A 23,537-nucleotide genomic window follows, 5' to 3' on the forward strand; every position below is an offset into this window, starting at 1 on the left:
CAGGAATCATTAGTTCTCTCCAGGTAGTGGCGAAAGGGGACTCTGCACACGTCTAGCCTCCACAAATCCTATTCCGTTCCACCGAACCATCCAGGTAAGAATGCACCTGTATGTCCATCCTGTAGAGGTGAGCCATTACTACCACCATCACCTTTGTAAAGGTGCATGAAGCCATTTTCAATCCGAAAAGAAGTGCCACAAACTGGAAGTGTCACTGAAACACATAGAATCTTAGATGTGTTTTGTGATCCAGAAAAATGAGAATGTGAAGATCCATCTCTGTTAAATCCAAGGAATCTAGAAATTCTCCCTGAGCCACCACCGCAATAATTCAGTAGATCATCTCCATGCAAAGGCTGGGAACTCTTACTGCCTCGTTCACGAACTTCAGGTCCAGGATTCGCCTACAATCTTTTGTGCATTTCTTGGGCACTCTCCAGTATATAGAGTATCTGCCGGAGCCCAATTCTTCTTCGGGTACTGGTTCTATGGCGTATATGTCCAAGAGTCATTGCATCCGTCGCCCAGACCCTGGCATCTGATTGACCTGCTGGGGAGGAGGGCGAAAAAAAAATTCTATCTTTGACCCAAAGCATCTGCCCCTCGAAGAGTAATCTGCTGAGAGTGACCTTGGAGGCTGAATCACCCACTCACGGTCTAATCCAGAGCATTCAGTGTGCAGAAACAGTGTAGGCCGAAAAAACTTTGCTCATGACACTTATGATGTCATAAAGCGTATTGCCACAAAAATACCTTCCATAGTCATGTGGGGACAAGTGTCATCATGTTCCAAAGGAGTACACCTCAATTTGATACAACAGGCACATACCACAAAGGAGGCAGCTGCAGCCACTTTGATGCCGAAAGCTAGCGTTTCAAACTGTCCTTTAAGTACAACATCCACCTTACGATATTGTGCATAATTTAGCATCATTCCTCCCTCACTAGCAAGGGAGGTACTCTTAATCACTTACATTACTGTGGAATCCACTATCGGCTGTGAAACATCTGTTGTAAGTCCGAAGCCATAGGATAATGCCTAAAAATAGCTTTGGCTACCTTTACAGAGCCTTCAGGAGGCTCCCATTGGACAGTGACTAAAGAGGTGATATCCAGATGAGCTGAAAAAAAGGTAGCCAGCGTGTTAAAGTGCCACTCATAACTGGACACTGGGAGGAGGAGGGTTGCTGAGGATCCAACTTAAACTCATAGAGTTGGATCATCACAGTGATCAATAGCCGCCACGATTTCTTAACCTCTGGTCCCTGAAAGAGATCCAAATCATCCAACAGAACACATCTTCTCAGTTCTTTTGCAGAAGGAAAAACTGAAGAGGGAGCTGCTCTCCACTGCTGAAGAGGAGTTGTTGGAAGATTTGAGTGATACTCTTCTGCAAAGTTCACGTCTATGGGGAAACAGATGCTACAGTACAGAATTTTGTGTCTTTGCAACAGAATCCTAGTTCTAGTAAACCCAGTTTAGTTTGGAATCATACATGCCCTCCTGGCCTGTTTCATTGACAGAAAGGTGTGTAGAGAGTACATTTAAAGCTGGCCTCCTAGATTTGTGCTAGTCCCAGTTATAACTTTCAATTAGTCCATAAAAATATACAGTATTTATATAGACAACCTGATGTTTATATCTAATCCAGCATTACATGTACAATTGAAGCAAAGAGGACCATTACATCTGTGAGCTCAATATTCACTTAGCACAGGGGTAGACAATTCCGGTCCTCGAGAGCCGGAGCCAGGTCAGGTTTTCAGGATATCCATAATGAATATGTATGAGATGGATTTGCATGCACTGCCTCCTTGAGCTGCAAATCTATTTCATGCATATTTATTGTGGCTATACTGAAAACCTGACCTGGCTCCGGTCTTGAGGACCGGAATTGCCTACCCCTGACTTAGCAGAAATCAGCAAGTCAAGTCTGGACACTAGAACTGAATTTACAGGTTTGTGGAGCATAGAAAGTTAAGAGAGATATTCAGCACTTAACTGTTTATGGGGCACTGCAAAAAGTCAGTCCTATTTATGTGGGTATCCTAGCTGGTTAAGTTTTAGCACTTAACTAGCCAAGTGCTGATTCCACCCCAGGAACACCCCCAGAATAGCTGGGTATGAGTTTGACGCTAACCAGTTATTTTCAGTGGCATTGACCAGTTAAGCACTGCTGAAATTTAGCAATTAGCCACGCACAAGCGATTTAATCGGCCAGGAATCATTTCTGGCCAGTTAAATTGCTTTGAATATCGACCCATACATACATGGTCTGGTAAAACTCAACCATCCACAACACATGTAAACAGCTTAGAAAGTTGTCTTATGGGCACTATATTAAATGTGAATAAACTTATATTACAGGCCCCGCTCTAGCTTATGACCTTGCTCTCTGCTCTCAGCACTTTCAACATACAGTAATCCATTTGCAGTTGAGATTGTGAAGTACTTTTTGTTTGTTCGGACATTTAAGTCACACCTTTTCAGCAGTAGCCTAAGGTGAGTTGCAATCAGGTACAGTGGGTACTCTTCCTGTCCCTGGAGGGCTTACATATGATCGGAGGGCTAGATTCACTGAACCCACCGATCGTGTCCTGGCTACTTTGCGACCCTGATTCACCAACTTTCCTCCCGATCCGATCCGCACCCAATCCGATCATGCAAATGAGGAGAAATGGCATGCAAAAGTAGGAAGGCAGCGATTCCCTAAACAATTTCAGAAACACCAACTGGGCTGGCCGATCAAAAAAGAAGCGGCTGCTGGGGACCAGTCGCTCACATCCTTTCCGACTTTACTGCTCTCTACCGCCCTGCGAGCCCATGTTTTTAACCTGCAGTTTAAAAGCATGGCTGCACTATGGTGTTTTTCTGAGTTTTCCTGCAAACTCTGAAAAGGGGGTAATATAGGGTGCCACACTTCGTCATTTGAAGAGAACAACAAAACACTTTATCCGAGGTTGTACAAGCCCCTCCCCTTGCCGTGTGTTCTGTCTAAGCCCCCCCCCCTTCCTTGCGCAGTGAGCATGCGCAGACCATCTACAGGCAAAGAATATGGACTGTGCATGCGTCAGGATCGTTCTGCAGCGATCCTTGTGGTCAGTGTGGGGCGTGCAAGCAGCGTCTCACTTCCGGCTCACCACACAATTGTTTCCCAAGTACTCATCTTTATAGGACCCCCAGGGACCCCTGAAGAAGACTTTTTGTCAAAACGCGGACCGTGTTGGGTCATGTATCCCTAGCGGACTAGGTCTTTTAAGGCTCTTATGTGGATGGAATTATTTTATGTGGATGATTTTAGTGTACCTTTGGAACTTTGACATTTTCAAATAAAGTCCATTTAGGAACATCGTCACTCCACAGAGTTTTTTTTGGTTTTCTCTGGATTTTCTTCTTTGTGGATATTTCGGGGTCTTTTTTTTTTTTTTTTGCGTGCCTCCGATCGCCACAATTTGCATGAGGACACATTGTGAATCGGTCGCCCAGCCACAGATCGGATCGTATCAATGAGGTTAGTGAATCTACGCCTAAGTTTGCACCTGAAGCAAACAGAGGATTATCTGATGCTCCTTCCTTTATAGTGATGGCCATCAACGAAAAATATGTCATCACTTCAGCATCTCCAAGCTTTTTTCCCCCCCTTTTCAAAAAACACACATGATACTTAGTTTAGAAGAGATTGAAAAGGTATTGTTTCTTGGAGTTCTTCTACACCCTTAAAAAGACTTGCTTGTTCACCTGAAGCTATAAGAACCTCAAACACCAATCCCTATAGGTGGTAGAACAATCATATTTTCAGTAGACTTGTGATAACTATTCATGGCACTTGTTAATCAGAGAAACCAAAGTTCAAATTCAGCTACTCTCACTGACACTCCTTTTGACCTTCAGCAACTCACTTTACCCTCTGTTGCCCCAGGTACAAACTTAAATTGCAATCCCAGTAGGGCAGGGATATAACTCAAGCACCAGAATGTAGGTTACCTTAGATCTGGAAAAGGCATGAACTAAATCCATAAACCTAAAACTTGTTATCCTACTCCTGCTTGCAACCCTGGAGGAGACTTTAAATAAAACATTCTGGCAGCCTCACACTTTTCCATTTCTTTAAGGCTGATCCCACATGCTTTTTTTTTTTTTTTTTGACAGTCATTAGTAAAAGACAGGGCTGGCTCAAGAGATAATGGCACCCTGAGCCAACTTTCGTTGGCCACATCCAGTGCCCTCTCCCCACCCCTACCCCTGGCTCAGTATCATTCCCACCCAGTCTAGTCTCTTTTTCTCCCTCCTGTTTCCCTTCCCACAGGTCCAGCAACGTTCCTTCACCTCTCTCACTCTCCCACAGTCCTATAAAGTTTACAGCAGTAGTATGCAGGCTACTTTCTGCAGCAGTAGCAGTAGTATGACAGCAGTAGCAGTAGTATGACAGACTACTTTCATCTAGTCCCTGGATCTTCTCTCTAATTCAACTCACCCACAGGAAATTTCAGCAGAGGGAAGACCCAAGAACTGGCCAACAGCAGCCTGCTTTTTAGGACTGTGGAGGCATGAGAGAGGCAAGGGAGCAGTGCCAGACCTGTAGGGAAGGGGATAAAAAGCTAAACCTGTAGACCAGGTGAAGTCAAAGGCTGGATATTTTGGCATCCTTAATCACCAACATCCTAAGCCAGAGCCTCACTTGGCCAATGGTTAAGCCAGCACTGGTAAAAGAAGAAACTGAATTACCACAATGTCAATAGAGAATGACACGGTGACAGAATTTGTCACTGTTCCTGTCCCAGCGGATAACCACAGTAAACCATCCCTATGTCATTCTTTAAGGAGAGCGGGAAGAATAAAAGTATGAATGGGCACAGGATAGACACTAAAGAATGACATGGGATGGTTTCCCACTGTTATCCGCAGGGACAGTGACAGACTCTGTCACCGTGTCTTTCTCTATGTAGCAGGATGCCAAAATGCCCTGCCACTGCAATTGCAAAAGGAACATTCTAAGCTCCTGCTCCAGAAAAACATGTCAAACTGTAGAAGTAGGAGGCCTACTCAGAGAACCTGATCCAACAGGATTCTAGTAAGGGCTTTTTATTAAAGAATGACACAGGGACCGTTTACCGCGGTAAACCACAGGTCACCGCAGTAAATCTGCAGGAATGGAGACATTTGCAACTGGTTTACCGCAGGAATGGGGACAAGACCTTTCACCGCCCCGTGGGAATGGTAAAAAGTCTTACTCCTGTGGTAAAAAAAATTGCACTCGTGTCAGACTTGGCATCTTCTCCCCAGCTCCTCTTGCGCCTATTTTACCTATTTACCAGCCATGCCAAGATGAACCCAAAACCAAAGCCTGAGACCAATGTGATTTGAAGAATAAAATTACCAGAAAAAAAAATTTTTTATTTTATATTTTGTGATTAGAATATTTCAGATTTGAAATATGTATTCTGCTAGAGCTGGTATTAGACATAACTGGGGACCGCAAAGTTCAGGCTGTGCTTCTTTAGCTTCCAGCTGGCTTAGGGCTCTCTCTCTGACCAGGGGGAAGTTGTCCTAGTTGCACTCCCCTAACATTATTCTTGCCATGTGTGACTAAAGTATTCTGTTAGCTTGATTTTTCTATGTAGCATTCTGTAGTAATTTGGTTTGTTCAGTTTTCACAATAATGAAGGGGATATTTGTGAAAGGGAGGGGAGATGGGTTTTGTTGAACCTTTGCTCTGTTTTATTTGTGTTTATAAAATGACAATTGTCAGAGGAGAAGCTTCCGCCCACATACACGCGACTGCAGGGCGACACAGGCAGGCTTCGCCGGCATCAGTTTCTTTTCTAAAGCGCCGCGAAGGTTAGGGGAGGGAGGGAGGGAGCTAGATTTGTCCAGAGGGAGAGAAGGGACCGCGCGCCTTCCCTCCCTTAAGTTTCTTTACGCCGTGAAGGTAAGTGGAAGGGAGGGAGATTCTCAGGCCGCTGAAGGGCGGTGAGGTGGCGAGTGAAGGGTGGATGCTGCGGGGACAGGGCGGTGAAGGGGACGGTGGGTTCAGGGATGGGGCGGTGAAGGGGACAGCGGTCCGGTGACGGGGACAGATTTTTTTCCCCATGTCATTCTCTACTTTTTATGTCTTGCCAAAAGCTCCAACTATAAGCTGAAACCCCTCTGGAAGAGGAGGAAGAAGGAGGAATTTACCAATGTGGGCCACTATTAAGACATATTATTTTACTGTTAACCCCTGTTGTTAGTAGGGTTACCATAAGTCTTGCCCCTGTCCTGGCCCTGGTCCCACCCCTGCCTCCCACCAGTCTCTCTCCTGCACCATCCAATCCCCTACCCTTCATCCATTTCCTTAGTCCTCATTCCCACCGTCTGTACCCTTTTAGTGCTCCGTCTGTCTCTCCAGCTCCTCTCCCCTGGAGGTGCTTCTCTCTCTCTCTCCCCCTCTCCCTCCCTGATGCTACCAGCCTGCCTGAAGAATGAAAATTTCAGCAGAGGTAGGTAGGTTGGGGATGGTTGAGCTATATCTGGACAAACTCTTCCAGTTACCAAACCATCCAGATACCCGGGGACTTGTCCGGGTAAATCTGGACATCTGGTAACCCTAGTTATTAGTAACTAGGCTTCATTGCATCAGAGCTTTAGCTCCCTGCTCATGGGACCAAGGGAGAAGTAAGGAGTGGCAGCCAGCTTGTTAATAAGTGTTTCCCACCAGCACTGAATTGATCAAAAAGGTACAAAGTGCCCTAAGGCAAAAAGTCCGCTCATGGGGAGAGAGCAAAGTTCGAAGCTGCTGAGAACCGGTAAGGCTTAATTTAGGAAAGAATTGAAAGCTAAAAGCAGTTAAATTGGCAAGTGCTTCCATCTTAAGCATCAGGATAATCCATCCTCCTAGGGAGCACTAGTAATGGACTACAAAAAAAGTTAACTGAAATACTACGAAAATCCTGTTGCCACCCAACAGAGTGAAAAAAAAAACCAAATTTCAGTTTCAGCAACAAAATTGAACCAAAATCCAAGTTTCACCTGAAAACACCTACATTTTCGGCTAAAACCTAAAACTCACCCTTCCACCCCCTACCCCCCCCCCCCCACTAAGCATTTGTGAGCCATGTGGCAATCAGGATGGGGCCTGTGAATCATTGAATGTTCATGGGCCTAACCTTCCCCTCCCGCACAGGTTTCCTATTAGCCTAGGGAGCCAGGCAAAATATTGGGATCTGTGAGTGCACACTGACGCACAGGATGTTATGAGGGCAGCTGCCGATGCCTTCATGCTTTGGATAAGTAGGGTGATGAGAGAGTGGATGAGAGAAGGAAAGAGGAGTGGAAGTTTGCTATTTTGTTTTCATCATCTAGGGTTCGGTGAATTTTTAAATGCAAAAAAAATGGGGGTCTTATTGAATAAAAAATAATAAAGTATGAGGAGCACTGGGATAGTCTGTAAGATACCACCAGCCTCGCTGCTGGATTTTGTTGAGGGTGACCCTAAACAATCCTCTGCCCCAGCCATTCTAGAATCTATTTACAAGCAGATGGAATGTCGCAGGCTTTCTTCTGCAGGCCCTTATCTTTTCTGCTATTAGACTAAGCAGCCCATGATCCTTGGTTTCGTTTATTTATAGTAATCATTTCTTTCAAAAAGAATCTTTTTAGCTACTTGGAATAGAAAAAAAAAACCCCAACACTTTTCTGTTTGAGAGAGTGTCTTGAGCAGATTAATCACATCCCCTGCTTGGTGCACACTTGTGTGTCTGTACTGTGCTGAGCAACATGTCACACCAGGAAATCGCCTCTTTGCTCAACAATGCTTTCCTTGAGCGTGTTTACACCAACTGTTTTAAGTGGTATCTAAGGCAAAAAAAAACCACACCATCTTTAACTATAAAACAGAAGAGAAATGAAAAGTCTGAGCTGGTGTCTGCAAGTCCTTTCCTGCAGCCTTTCCTCGGTTTCCCAGGTGAGTCTGCACTGGTTACCCCACCCAAAGCTGCCCAGTGCTCTGTCAGAACTTGCAGGAAGAATCCAGTAAAGCGGCTGTCATTCTGGGAATCTCTCAGAAGGCACATACCTGGGTGGGATTGCTTTCAGCTGGACAAACATTTTATCCTCATACACTCGTGGGAAATGTTCAGCTCCTGCTGTAAACTGCCTACTCATGCCCCCACCCACGCCTCTTATCTAGCCATCAATCTTCCATAAAGGTGCTGGTTTTCCTCATTCACTGGACCTAGACTGTGCAGTCTTCTCACCAAAGGCAGTGGGTGGAGACCTGCCCTTTGTGACCAGGGTGCATCAGGGCATGCAAGTGAAAACTAATATCTAGAGACCTGTGCAATCCTCCAGAGATTAGAGGGATGCATGACTAACTACTAGCAAGGACAGAGCTAAGAAACACCTTGACTGCATGTACAAACTGATGGCTGATCTCCATGATAGGGAAAAAAAACCCATGCGCAATATTTGGACACAAGCTAATTAAAGGACCTCAAACAAATCAACAAGTCAGTCTGGCTATGCTTCAAGTTTCTCTGTCAAAGTGGGCTAAGACAGTAAAAAATCAACTTTCTCCATGAGAAATGTAATGGCTTGTAAGGAAATACTCTGAATTAGAGAATGACACAGGGACAAATTTTTCCCAATGCCCGCAAGTTTTGTCGCCATCCCTGTCCCATTCCTATAAGCTCTGCCTTAACTGATTGTAAAGTGTTTGAGGCTTATGCAGATGAGGACAGAGCTTGCAGGAATGAGGCAGGGGCAGGAAAAGAACTCAACAGGACGGGGAAATGAGTTCCCACAGGGACGGGGAAAAATTTGTTCCCGTGTCATTCTCTACTCCGTATGCAGTTATGTCCATCCACAAGCTTCATCTGTGATGATATGGAATTCTACCTACGACATCAGCTGATAGATTAAATGAATCCTACTCCCTTTCTTCTACAGGCAGTCCCCGAGTTACAGACACCCGAATTAAGTACGACTTGTACTTAAGAATGCGATTGCGGTTTCATTTGATTTCACTGAGCAGTATTTCCAGTGGCATAGACTCCTAACACTTCTCCTGTAGCAGATTCAGGAATGATGCATGGCCACATTAAGAACAGTGTGTGGTTGTGCATGCTGTACCTTAGAGGGAACATTGGAGGGACAGTTGCCCTTTTGTCATCTGGGAACAGCAAGAATCTTAAAATCCTCAAATTCTGATTTACATACAAATCAGAATTAAGAACAGCTTTAAAAACATAACTCGTTCTTAACCCGGGAACAGCCTGTACTCCGTCAAGCTCTAGCATGTGTCTTGGAGAAAGGATTGGTGAGATCTTTTAAACAGCTATTGTATGAAGTGCCCTTGCAGAAGAAAGAAAACAAAGCCTTGGCTACCACGTACCATACGTATATTCAGATCATCAAGTTAGGTCTGTTAAGAATTGCACCAAACCATTACGAGTGATCTACTGTTTAAAGCAGGGGTTCTCAACCTAGTACGGTTTTCAGGATACTCACAATGAATATACAAGAGACAGATATGCATACAATGGAGGCAGTGCATGCAGATTTATGTCATGCATATTCATTATGGATATCTTGTAAACCAGACTTGCCTTGGTGTTTCTTGAGGACTGGGATGAGAAGTACTGGTTTAGAGCAATGGTTTAAGCAAAAGGAGTAAAAATTCTATTTCTTCTAAAACCACTGTGACCTTGGGCAAGGTGTTTCTGTCTTAGGTTACCACATATGGTAAAGCTCTTTAGGGAAGGGATGTAGGGCACCAGATTTCTTTAAACTACTTAAGCTGCCCTGAATGTGGGTTTTATTTTTTTGGAAACGTACATTAAAATGAAAAATTATTTATTAAAAAAAAAAAAAAAAAGGTGTGTAAATACTGATGGATGAATTACACGTGTCTTCTTTGAGATGCTGATCTACTTCCATTTTCTGCCAGCTCAGGCATACAATATTCACAAAGATTTATACATGGTTATTTCTAAATGTTATTTCATGCTAGCCTTTAGAAAGCTTTGCTTTGGCTTAAAAGTTCAATTAATATAATTAAATTGCTATCTGATGGCATTTTATAATTTCTCTTTGGAGCTGCAGCCTTGAAGGCCATGTGCCTTTTCAGCGCTCACACTGTTAAGGCCTGTGATAAACAGTGCAATAAACATATTGGCTTTACCAAGCCGTTTTAAAAATAAATTAGGAAAAAGTATAAAAAAAAATAAACAGCATCATGCACATGTACTCAATTACGAGCTGGCTCATTTTTGCTCTGAAATACTGTCTTTGACCTCAAGTCATGAACCAGCACTATTAAAAACACATAACATATCTCAATAGACAGAAAGCCAAGGAGTAAATGACCAGAGCAGAATACAAAAACTAAAGAATCCTTGCAGAGAAGTAAAGATTGGAGCAACAGAAGCTACACTTACTGGAGGGGGGGGGGGGGCATACAGAAAGCTATCGCAATTCAGACAGAACGGTTAATGCTGGATGTGTGCGCACAGGTTATTAGCCGCATAATGCAGAGAGGGTTTGAGTGCGTACATTAACTTGCACCGAAGACATGGGCTATATTAAAATACAGGGTAATAAGCTCATTCAAATATTTTGTGAAAAGCAGAGACTATTCTGCACAAGGCAGAGAGCTTTTGGATGTGTGCATGATGCAAGATTTTTTTTGCCAGGTAAGTGGTTTTGTGGAAAGAATTTCATGTCAGCTTTTCTGCTAGTTTTGTCCTTTTTACAAGCAGAAGATAGCCCCTGCAAGTTTCAAAGGAAAGAAGGAGGTACCAGACGTGTGCATATTCAAACACAACTGAAAGCCTCACAAACGTTTCATATACAAGCAGTTTCTGCCCTGGGCTCCTGGACATCTCACATCAGAACCAGATAAGTCCCTGAATCCTCCAAGGATTTAATTGATAAACAAGCAACTTTATTAGTAGTTTTTTCAAAAAATATAATTTCAAAATAGCCTGTTTTTCCATCTCTGTTTTGAAAACAAGACCTGTTTTGTGGTCAACGTGTGACAATTTTTCCAGATGTCTCCAGACAAACTCAGTATAAAAGAAAGCAATTTCTCCAGCTGAAACCTAAGGTGGTAGCAACTGGAGCTACATTCTTTCTTAAATTTCCGTGCAAATGCTTAGTCTCGTATGGAAGTGATAAGTATATCTTTTTTGAACCAGTCCAGTTAGAAGACTTTTTTAAAGGGAAATTGAAAGTATAATTTTTATTATTAATAACTTTATATATATTGGAGGATGGTGTAATAACAATATGGATTGGCCATTTACTGCCTGCAATGTTAAATGATAGATAGATATTTACTTTCTACTTAATATTGGCGACCATATAATGTGGACTATATCATGGATGATTTATGTCCTTTATATGTTAAGTTGTATCTTGTATACAGAATTTGATGGATATTCGTGAATATTTGTTATTATAATGAATAATCAAATAAAGAAAATTAAAAGAAAAAAAAAAAATCTGGATAATTTCCTAAAAAGAAAAGTAAAATCTACGTTTCTATGTTGTATTGAATAATCATTGGGTGGGTGGGAGAAAATGATTTGGTTATAGATATTTGTAAGTTGAATGTGCTTTTGTTGATTAATTGTATGTTATATATCTGTTATGTTGCACTATTGCAGTTTGGAAAAATAAATAAAGAATTAAAAGAAAAAAAAATGGGCTTAGCAAAATTCCAAAAGAATAAAACAGATTTTATGCTACTTATCCCATAAATACAGGAAAAGGATCTAGGTGTCATTGTTGAGGATACGTTGAAACCCTCAGCAAAATGTGCAGCCGTGGCAGCGGCAGCTATCAGGAAAGGAATGGAAAACAAAGATGAAAATGTTACAATGCCCTTATATCACTCTACGGCAGGGGTGTCCAATGTCGGTCCTCGAGGGCCGCAGTCCAGTCGGGTTTTCAGGATTTCCCCAATGAATATGCATTGAAAGCAGTGCATGCAAATAGACCTCATGTATATTCATTGGGGAAATCCTGAAAACCCGACTGGACTGCGGCCCTCGAGGACCGACATTGGACACCCCTGCTCTACGGTATGGCCACATCTCAAATACTGTGTGTAATTCTGATTGCCATATCTCAAGAAAGATATAGAAAGGGAAAGCAAACAACCAGAGTGGAGAAATTAGTAATGTTGGTGTACAAGTTTATTCTTCAATCATGTGAATCTGTGAATAAAGTTGCACACCAACATTACTCATTTCTCCACTCTGGTTTGTTTGCTTTTGCTTGGATTGTGGAGTTTTCTCCTAGTTTTTCTGACTGACGGAATTAGAAAGAGTTCAAAGAAGGGCGACAAAAATGATAAAAAGAACAGGATGACTTCCATATGAGAAAAGGTTAAAGCAGCTAGGGCTTTTCAGCTTGGAGAAGAGACGGCTCAAATGATAAGAGATATATAAAATATTGAGTGAAGTGGAAAAGGGTAGATGTGAATTGCTGTTTACTCTTTCTAAAAATACTAAGACTAGGGGACATACAATGAAGCTACTAAGTAGTAGATTTAAAATAAACCATAGAAAATATTTTTTCATACAACATGTAATTAAACGCTGGAATTTATTGTTGGAGAATGTGGTGAAATCAGCTTAGCGGGGTTTAAAAAAAGGTTTGAATAATTTCCTAAAAGGGAAGTCCATAGGCCATTATTGAGCTGTCTTGGAGATATCTACTGCTTATTCCTAGGATAAGCAGCACAAAATCTGTTTTACTACTTCGGAGCTAGCTTTGTACTTGGGACCTGGGTTGGCCACTATTGGATTCCACAATAAAAAAGAAAACACAACCCCACATGTGACAATGCAAAAACCAAGAGAAAGTGGGTAAGGGACACTGCACAACAGCCTTTTGAATAATCAAGCAATTTATTGAAAACATATAAACCATTAAAACATATATAAAATAATGCAAGCCTATTAGAGTCTTTAATCCTTTTTATGCTGAACCCCCAACACGTATGCAGTGCTTTGGAGTTGAGTACCACGTTGTTTGCAAGGAACTCTGTATAAACTGAAAGCATTCCGTTTTAGTTTTTCCAACATATTGGCGCCATCTATTGGATCACAGGAACACTCCTGAGGAAGGCTTTTCCTAATAGCCGAAACACTCTAACAGGCTTGCATTGTTTTATTTATATATATGTATATATATATATATATATATATATATATATATATATATATATATATATATATACATACACACACACACACACGTTTTAATGGTTTATATGTTTTCAATAAATTGCTTGATTGTTCTTAAGGCTGATGTGCGGTGTCCCTTTCCCACTTTCTCTTGGTTTTTTGCTTGGCTGCTACTGGAAAATAGGAGCCAGAGACCTTCGTGTCGAATGGCGGAATGTAACAAGGGGCTGGGGAGCTCCGAGTTATGTTTTGGTGGGGCGGTCGGGGGGCGGAAGAATCAGCGTTGTGGCTGATTGGGCCGGCAAAAGGCAAAATGCCTTTTTGAATTTTATTGGTCGGGCGGGGGCGTGCGCGACGAGGCGAGGGGATAAAAGGGGGAGGGCTCGGAGGACTTAACTGTCCGGGTCCTCCAAGGCGGTTTTTGCTGGTTGCAGTGTCTTTTTCGGCGGGGCATGGCGGCGAGATCGGCTGTGGGGGCTTCGGATGAGGCGGAAATTTCCATCTGTGCCGGCGATTCCTTGCTTGAGGACTTTGACGAGCAGGTGGGTTCGGGAGGTGCAGCGGTGCAGGGCAGGCCTTCACGCAGGTCAAAACGGGATGCCCTGTCAGCTATTGCGATCGCGGCCTCCTCGGGCCGCGTGGCGGGACGATCTTCGGCGCCTGAGGCGCCCGCGGATGGGGCTGCGCCGCGCAAGGCGTCGGCGAAGACGAAACATGGGGGGCGGGGCAAGTCGGGCGGGCGGCAGTCTGTTCGGCCGGGAAGCAGCAGCTCAGTGGCTCCTGGTCTGCTGCCGGGGATGGGGAGTGTGGCTCTGGTTACCCAGCCGGCTTCCGGTGACCAGCCTGAGCCTGTAGCTCTTCCTCTCCCCATTTCCGGTAGTAGTGGTACTGCGGGGCAGGCATCCCCCTTTTTTGGGGCGGATGGGTCTGCCCGTTCGGAGGGGAGGGTCTTTCGTGAGTCGCCCCTGCCATCTACCAGCTGGGGCATGGGACCGTGGGGTGCTGGTTCTGGGGGGCCTTATGGAGTACCTTATGGGGCTTTCCCGTGGGGTCCCGGGCAGCAAGGGTGGGGTTCTGGGCAACAGGGATGGAACCCCGGCATGTTTTCTCCTTTTTGGGGCGGGAGTGTTGTTCCCGGGTGGACTGGCGGGCCCCTGCAGAGTGGGGCTGGGGGTGCTGGTTGGGGGGTGCCGGGGGGTGGCTTCCTGGGCTCTGTTCCTGGTTGTGGTTTTTCTCCACAGAGTCCGTTGGTCGTGCCGGAGAGCCAGTGGGGTGCAGTTGGAGGAGTTCCTGGTCCATCGGCAGCCAGTGTTGGCGTGGCTTCTGATCGGCAGCCCAGCGAAAGAGCTTCGGTTACGTCCACGTTGGAGACAGTGGCTGTTGGCGGTGGCGCTGCTGGCCCCTCTGTTGATGTGGTGGCTGCTGGCCGTGGCGTCGCTGTTGTGGAGCGTCCATCTGTATCCGCGGCGGAGGTTGTTTCCGGCGGCATCTCCGTTCCTGTGGAGGGACCTTCTGTTGCGGGTAAGGCGGCGCCTGCTTTGGTTGCTGGGGGGAAATCTGGTAAGAAGGGGGGTAGAGGGAAGCGGAGGCGCAGGCGTGAGTCTTCCTCATCTAGTCAGTCCTCTTCTTCGTCCTCCTCGTCGTCGTCGGCCTCCTCTTCTTTGGTTCTCGGGCCGGTGAGGGAGGCTGGTTCTGCAGGGGGCGGCGCTGTTGCTCCACAGGGTGAGGGTCGGGGTGTGCCCGCTTTGGTGGCCCTGACTGAACTTTGGGAGCGAGTGCCGCGTTCCTTGCGGCGTAAGATTAGGCGGCGTTCTTGCATTGATATTTTTCGTCTTCTGGAAGGCAGGGTGCATCGGCGGAGCCGTAAGAAGTCGAAGCGGGAGGCGGGTTCTTCCAAGCCTTTTCCGGTTGCGTGTTCTATCCTTAATTGGATCCGTTCGTTTATGCGGCTTGCTAGTGTATGGGGGCGTGCGCGTCCTGGCGACTATGGCTTATTGCTTGCGTATGCCGATTCTGTGCTTGACGCGTACCAGCGTTTCGGGGGCTGGACGTGGTTGAACTATGATGAGGCGTTTAGAGATAAAATGGAGGAGAATTCTCATATGTCCTGGGGAACGCAGGATGTTAACCTATGGTTGACGCATATGTCCTCCAAGTCTGGGGCAGTCGCTGGGAGCGGGGGTCGCGTTCCGGTGAGCGTTTCGGGCGGCGGACGGCCCTTTCGGTCCGGGTTGGGGGTGGGATCCGGTGGGGGAGCAGGTAGTGACGTCTGTTGGAGATTCAACAAATCGAGTTGTTCCTTCACAGATTGCAGGTTTCGTCACGCCTGCTCCCAATGTGGGCAGCCTCACCCCTTGCTTAAGTGTCCCAAGAAACCGAATTCTGGGCCCTCGAGCCTCGGCAAGTAGCGGTGTCGTTCCCACACCGGTTTTGGTGAGTGCGTTGGGTCCTTGGTTGCGTCGTTACCGGCCAGCGCGCGTCGGTTCTCTGTTGGAGCGTGGGTTCTCAGTCGGTTTTGAGATACCTTTTCGGGGCGAATTGTCGGGCGCGCGGTTGCGCAACGCGTCGTCGGTTACTCAGTTGCGTTCGGTAGTACGTAGTAAATTGGGGGAAGAATTGCGTTTGGGGCGGATTGCTGGTCCTTTCCGTGAGCGGCCTTTTCCAGTCATGATGGTGTCTCCACTGGCGATTGTTCCTAAGAAGGAACCTGGCAAGTTCCGCCTCATTCATAATTTATCTCGTCCTGTTGGGTGTTCTGTTAATGACGGTATCCCCCGTGATTTGTGTACGGTGCGGTATTCTTCAGTGGACTGTGCTGTGCGGCTTATCCTCAGGGCTGGCCGGGGGTCTCTGCTGGCGAAGGTGGACATTCAATCTGCCTTCAGGTTATTGCCCGTTCATCCTCGGTCTTATCATTTGTTGGGGTTTCGTTTTGAGGGTGCCTATTTTTATGATCATTGTTTGCCCATGGGATGTTCTATCTCATGCGCTTATTTCGAGATGTTCAGCACGTTTCTTCATTGGGTGGTTGTTGAGCGCGCTGGGTTGGATGCTGTGGTACACTACCTCGACGACTTTCTTTTCATAGGCCCTCGTGATTCGGACGATTGCGAGCGACTTAAGGGGGTTTTCGAAGCGATGGCTGACGAATTTGGGATACCTTTGGCGATCGACAAGTCTGAGGGTCCAGTTACGTCCCTGGTTTTTCTGGGAATTGAGTTGGATTCGGAGGCGCTGGTAACTCGGCTGCCGGCGGTTAAGGTTCGGCAGCTGCTCGACCTCATTGGGCGTGTGTTATCTGCCCGAAAGTCTACTTTGCATGTTGTTCAGTCGCTTATTGGCTCCCTTAATTTTGCTTGTCGGGTGCTTCCAATGGGCCGCGTTTTTTCGCGTCAGCTGTCTGCTTCCACGGCTGGGGTACGGGATAAGCGGCATTTTTTGCGACTGTCGGCTGGGGTTCGGGCGGATCTCCGCATGTGGGCTTGTTTTTTGCAAGATTTTAATGGTTGCTTGCCTATGCAGGCCCCGGAGGTGTCTAACGGGGATTTAGAGTTATTTTCCGATGCGGCAGGAGGAGTCGGTTTTGGCCTTTACTTTCAGGGTGCCTGGTGTGCGGAGCGTTGGCCCCAGGATTGGGTGGCTCGGGGTATCACACGTAATATCACGCTGTTGGAATTGTTTCCCTTTATTGTAGCATGTGAACTGTGGCCTGATAAATTGAGGGATAGGCGTGTACTTTTTTGGTGTGATAACCTTGGGGTGGTGGAGGTTGTTAACAGGCAGACGGCTCGCTGCCTGTCAGTGGCTGTGCTAGTCAGGGAGTTGGTTCTGCGCTGCTTGCGTCTTAATGTCTGTATTCGGGCTCGGCATGTGCCCGGTTTGCAGAATGGCATTGCTGACGCTCTCTCCCGTTTCCATTTTTCACAGTTTCGTCGACTCGCGCCGGAGGCTCACGTGGACGGTTTGGCGATGCCGGAGCATTTGTGGAGCCTGGTCGAGAAGGAGTGTGGGAAATGCTCCGTTTGTCGGTAGCACCTATGACTTGGTCGCATTACTCAGCTGGTTTCCGTGTGGTTTCTAACTTTTTGTTCAGCAGGGGTTGGGTTCCGGGGCATGTGGCCGAGTCCTTTCTTGAGGATTTCGTGCTGGACTCAAGCAGAGCTGGTGTCTCCAAACGGGTGGTTCAGGGGCGGTTGGCGGGGTTTGCCTTTTTCTGTCGGGCTTTGGGTTGGAACTGTCCTTCCTCGGGTTTCGTGGTTCGGCGTTTGCTTCGTGCTATGGGTAGAGTTGTTCCTCCTAGGCCTGATTCGCGCTTGCCGATTCAGCATGGCTTACTCGTTCGGCTTTTATTGGTATTACCTGATCTGGCCCACTCGTCATACGAGTCGTCCCTTTTTCGGGCGGCTTTTTCACTTGCCTTTTTTGGGGCGTTGCGCGTGGGGGAGTTGTTGGTTAGTGTTGCTGATAGGGCCAGAGGGCGTGGGTTGTTGGTTGACCATGTGCGGCTGGGAGTCGGTGAGTTGCGAATCTGTGTGGCTAGTTCTAAGACGGATCAGGCCGGCCGTGGCCAGTGGTTAGTTCTTCATCGGGTGGCGGGTTGTGTTTCTTGTCCAGTTGTTTGCTTGCGGGAATTTTTGTCCGTGCGGTTTCCCCTGTCTTATTCGTTCACGCGAATGGGTCCCCTCTTTCCAGATTCCAGTTCTTGGCGGTGCTTCGTCTGGCCTTGGGGCGCTGTGGTGAGGAGCCGAGTCGTTATGGCACTCACTCATTTCGGATTGGTGCTGCTACCTGTGCCCGCGCGGCCGGTATGTCGGAGGATGGCATTCGGCGGTTGGGCCGCTGGGTGTCAGGGGCCTTCCGCGGTTATATTAGGCCATCCGGTGAGGTTATGGGACCTGGGGGTAGCTCGGAGGGGCGGTAGTGTTATTGTGGGGTGGTGGGGTGAGTATCTGTTCTGTCTGTGGCACATATGTTTTGTCTTTCAGGTGCTGGTCGGAGCAGTTCCGTGTGGATTATCGGCCATTCTTTTGTGCACTGGGCCGGAGAGAGGTCATTGTTGCGTCCTGGAGGTCGTCACCTCGGGCTGGGCCATCTGGGTGTTCGGGTATCTTGGTGGGGTCAGCGTGGCATGAGGTGGTATCAGCTCTTGCCGTTCTTGTCTCATTTGCGGGATTGCCCGCGTCGTCCGGACGTGCTCATTATTCATTTGGGGGGTAACGATGTTGATTCACTGTCGGCCCGACAGTTAGTTAACGTTATCAAGGACGATTTGCGGGTTCTTTTTGCTTGGTTTCCGGGCACGCATGTGTTGTGGTCGGACGTTATTCCGCGCCCGCGGTGTCTTGCGTCCCGTCGGTGGACTAGAGGGTTGGCTAAGTTTAACCGTCAGGTGGGAAAGTGGGTCGAGTCGCAAGGCGGTACTCAATTGTTGCATGGGTGGGTTGACGTCGGTTGTGGTGGGCTTTTTCATGTTGACAGGGTGCATTTGTCCGGTATCGGGGTGTGATTTACTCTTGGATGATTTCGCTGTGGGTTGCGAGCGCGTTTTGGGTTTGGGTTAGCCGCTGCTCTGTTGTTTGGGGGGGGGGCCTGTGGGACCACAGGCCTGTGGCGGATCTCCCGAGCTACTCGGTCATTGGGGCTCATCGGGTGATGAGCGGTGGGCCGGCGGGGTGCCGTGCCTGGTGGGTCAGGTGACCCGGATAAAGGGGCATGAGGGACATGCCACCCCTCTGACCCTTGTTGAAGTGGCAGGGTCGAGGGCACAGAATGTATGTTTTGGTAGCTCGGGGGGAGCTCTTGGATTTATATTGATTAAAGTTATGATAAAATGTTAATATGTTGATTTATATCAATAAACTGAGCTGCGGCTAATTACCCAATAAATAGAGTGGTTGTGTTTTATTGATTAGTTAGGATGAGTATCTTGGGGACATTGAGTTTGGGTCATAGGGAACAAAGGAGCTCATCCAGATCCTGTTGTTAATAGGAGCCAGAGACCTTCGTGTCGAATGGCGGAATGTAACAAGGGGCTGGGGAGCTCCGAGTTACGTTTTGGTGGGGCGGTCGGGGGGCGGAAGAATCAGCATTGTGGCTGATTGGGCCGGCAAAAGGCAAAATGCCTTTTTGAATTTTATTGGTCGGGCGGGGGCGTGCGCGACGAGGCGAGGGGATAAAAGGGGGAGGGCTCGGAGGACTTAACTGTCCGGGTCCTCCAAGGCGGTTTTCCCTCCCACCCTCCCTTTGTTTTCTTGCTTTAGGGAAGCTCGGGGCGGATCTCCCGAGCTACTCGGTCATTGGGGCTCATCGGGTGATGAGCGGTGGGCCGGCGGGGTGCCGTGCCTGGTGGGTCAGGTGACCCGGATAAAGGGGCATGAGGGACATGCCACCCCTCTGACCCTTGTTGAAGTGGCAGGGTCGAGGGCACAGAATGTATGTTTTGGTAGCTCGGGGGGAGCTCTTGGATTTATATTGATTAAAGTTATGATAAAATGTTAATATGTTGATTTATATCAATAAACTGAGCTGCGGCTAATTACCCAATAAATAGAGTGGTTGTGTTTTATTGATTAGTTAGGATGAGTATCTTGGGGACATTGAGTTTGGGTCATAGGGAACAAAGGAGCTCATCCAGATCCTGTTGTTACAGGATACTGGGCTTGATGGACCTTCGGTCTGTCCCAGTTTGGCAATACTTATGTTCTTAAATAAGCAGTGGGTTTTTCCAGTGAGCAGGATTGGTCACTGATGGAAAGCATATACTGAACTTGATAAACGTTTGGTCTGTCCTAGTATGGCAATGTTTATATACTTATGTTCTTAGCTATATATTCTAATGCAACTCTGGTTCATGAGCAGAGCAAGGACAATGCAGAGCATGACCCAAGTTCATTAATAGACAGATTTTAGTGCAGAGGGTGGGGAGGAATTTTGCCCCATCTCAATGAATTTTATTATTCCTTAAAAAAAGGTGAAGGTTTGTAACAGAAAAGGACTAGTAATTAAAAGACATAACAGGCCAGTTTAGATAGCATCTATGCTGCACGTCTGTCTAAACCTCTTTGGATGGTACCTACTCATGCAGTAATTCTTAACCTTTTTTAAGTCACAGACCCCTTTAAGAATCTGATGATCTATGAACCCCCCTTCCCCAGAAATATTCACATAAACACAATTTTGCATGCAATGAATATAATGTACTTTATTTATCAAGATTTGATTGTCTCATACATATATGAAACACACAAAGTATTATTAAACTTTTAAGTAAACAATCTAAAAAAAACCAAACAAACAACTTTATATACAAAAAATAATGGCCACTCATTATAATTATCAAATACATAGTAACATAGTAAATGACAGCAGATAAAGACCCGAATGGCCCATCCAGTCTGCCAAACATACACACTCTATAATTTAATGATTTAATTTAAATTGTTCTTTACTTAGATATTTCAGGGCCAGAAACCCAGAGCTCTGCCTAGTACTGTGATCTACTAGAGTCTCCATCAAAGCTCACTGCAGCTCATCTAACTAAGTCTGACCAGTAACTGGCCTTAGTTCTTCTCTTGTGCAAATTAAAACCGATCTACTACTACGTTTTCTACTACCATTACTGAAAGGTCACTTGGGCAGCCACAATAATCAGAGACGTGAAGAAAGTAACAGGTATTTGGGTTTTTTTCAGCATGTATGCGAAAGACTTCTGCGCACTAAAGTTTTGCCTCAGAAGTGCATATGCTGAATAAAACATCTGTCTCTAATAAAACATCTTCAAGTCTCTAAGTTTTGTGGCTGACCAAAGTAACCTTTCATTACTACTACAGCTACTCTCTCGTTATCTGTGAGAAAAATCAACAGTACCGGGCTGAATATTTATTTTATTTATTATTTAAAACATTTTAAATATACCTTTATCCAAGGCAGCTCACAGTATTACATACATATTTCAGAATTTGCACAACATAAAGATCCCATACATCAGCATTAGGACCAATCATGAGTTGTAAAACTGTCAATAGTTAACCTATAGAAACCCCCTTGTAGCATCCAATATGTATATGAAAATGGTATAAAGGAACTTGCTTTTCCTCATTTGGACACTTCTGAGGCAGCTAGTTTACTGCTCAGGAGTCCTGCATATGCTGAATAAAGATACTTTTGTACTTTCTTCATGTCTCTGGTTTTGAGTCTGCACAAGTGACCTTTCATAAGTACTAGTGTTTTGTGTTGTGTTATATTGTATTATGTGTAGGGTTACCATATGGTTCCAGGAAAAGGAGGACAGAGTGATACATCCGGGTTTTATTTCCACTGAAAGCAATGAAAGCAAGTTGGACACATCAAGACATCTGGATTTTGCTTCCATTGAAAGCAAAGGAAGTAAAACCTGGATATCTCAATCCGTCCTCCTTTTTCTGGAGCCATATGGTAACCCTAATTATGTGGGGGCAGACAACCCCCTTAGGTTTTCATTGCTGTTTTAGAAGGAAAGCTGGGTGGCCTGTCTCCAGCCACAATTTCTACAAATAGAGGATTAATTTCTTCAAATGGCACCTAAGTGTGAAGGACAAAAAAAAGCACCTGCTGTTTTAAGAGATAAAAATCACTAGCAAAAATCATGCAGAAATTGCACCTAGATTGAGGTTGCTCAAATTTGCATTAACACATATCAGGATTCTGCCCACAGTCTGTTCAATCTCCTCTCCTTTCTTAATTGCACATTGTGCAGTTTTATGAGTTGTCATTTTGGGGATCATTTACTAAACTGTGGCAAGTCCTCACGCTCTCTTTCGCAGGTATTTTCCTATGCCTTAAGGCCATTTTTATTGCAACCACAAAAAAGGCCTTTTTAAAATTTTATATTAATGCCCATGCACTAATGTAGCCATTACCACAAGCCATTAAAATTTTTTTAGCATGTATACACTTACCCTATTAGCTCATCCAAGAGCATCAAAGCCGTGCAGTTTCCCTGTTATCTCTGTCTTTTGGGAGAGCAGGGACACAAAGGCACACTATATGCAGAACTAGCCACAGCAGACCAAGTTCTCTTTAGGGAGAAACACTGGTAGACTCCCAGAAGGTGCCGATGCCACCACTGCACATCAAATTGGGCCTAATGAAACAATTTGTCTGAGCCCAAGTCAGCAGCCTTCAAGATATCTTCCCTAATCTGTCTGAGGCAAAGGTCAAAGCTGGTGTCTTCATCGGCCCACAGATAAAGAAGAATCTGGAGTGCAAGGAATTTTCCAAGAAATTAACTAGGAAGTAAAAGGGTCATTTCATGCTAATGTTTCAGATTTTGTATATAGAATAGTCAGAGTAATAAGAGAATTTTTCTACAATTTTAGATTCCTAACTGCAATAGTCACTAAGCTAGATCCACTTGGCTGGCTGAATGTTGGCAGCATTGTGCACAGTGATAAATAGTGTCATTTTTTAGCTGCTTATAAAATTGAGAATAATTGGTCAAGAGTGCTAATGTTTGGTAGTCCAGCATAACTTTTTGTGCTAGTTGCAATCATGTTAGTAGGAGCATCATGGATACAAAAGCCCACCTGAAAGTCTCACTCAAAGTGTGCCCAAAAATTTGTCGCAGTTTGTTGCAACAGATTTTGACCAGTTTATCAGCTACTATACCTTCAGAGCAAGAACAAATATAGACCAGATTTTTATCAATGATTACGGTATCCTTGCATTGGACATTACATTCTCAGATTTTCAACAATTCTGCATGAATGGCTGCATCATAACATTCCTTAAAATTTTGCATCTTTGACACAGGGGCTGAAATTCAACAATTTTCAGGATCAATTATAAAAAAAAGAGACTGCCTATATTTTCCTAAAAGCAGCACACTTTGAAAGAGAAAATTTTACTCTATAAGATACATGACTTTAGGTTTTGCAATGCCAATGTCATAAATGTACAAATTCAACTCAAAGGAATGCTTAGCAGTCTGTCATGCAATATTTGCATTTATGTTCAATAATTTGCATTTATGTTCAATAATTTGACTATAATTCTAACTGTTTTATTCTTGTCAAAGATTTCTAAAGGTTCTACATTATTGTTGTAATATCTGCTTTTCTGATGGTGAGTGAGTTTGGTGGTTGATACTATATTTTGTGCTTCATTTGCTATTCATTCTCCAGTGAAGACAGCGCTGGTTTTATCAGTTGGTTGTTCTGTATAACATTTGTGTACCATTTGCATTTTCCAGGTACTAAAATAGTTTTTACACTCAGAATTGAAAGGCTTAAGTAGGCCTTGTTGAACCATTATTACCAATCATTGTTAGCCATTTGTTTATTGCTTTGGTTCCATTCACATGCTTTAATCAGGTATTTTTATTTTTTG

General features: G+C 45.2%; 1 protein-coding gene across 7 annotated transcripts in view; it reads right to left on the minus strand.

Annotated features, from left to right (window-relative positions):
- The window catches only part of BCL11A (BAF chromatin remodeling complex subunit BCL11A), a 260,855-nt gene that overhangs the window by 151,244 nt on the left and 86,074 nt on the right, over positions 1–23,537 (minus strand). The gene's annotated exons all lie outside the window — the stretch shown is intronic.

Source organism: Geotrypetes seraphini, chromosome 3 (assembly GCF_902459505.1).
Source record: "Geotrypetes seraphini chromosome 3, aGeoSer1.1, whole genome shotgun sequence".
Taxonomy (NCBI): domain Eukaryota; kingdom Metazoa; phylum Chordata; class Amphibia; order Gymnophiona; family Dermophiidae; genus Geotrypetes; species Geotrypetes seraphini.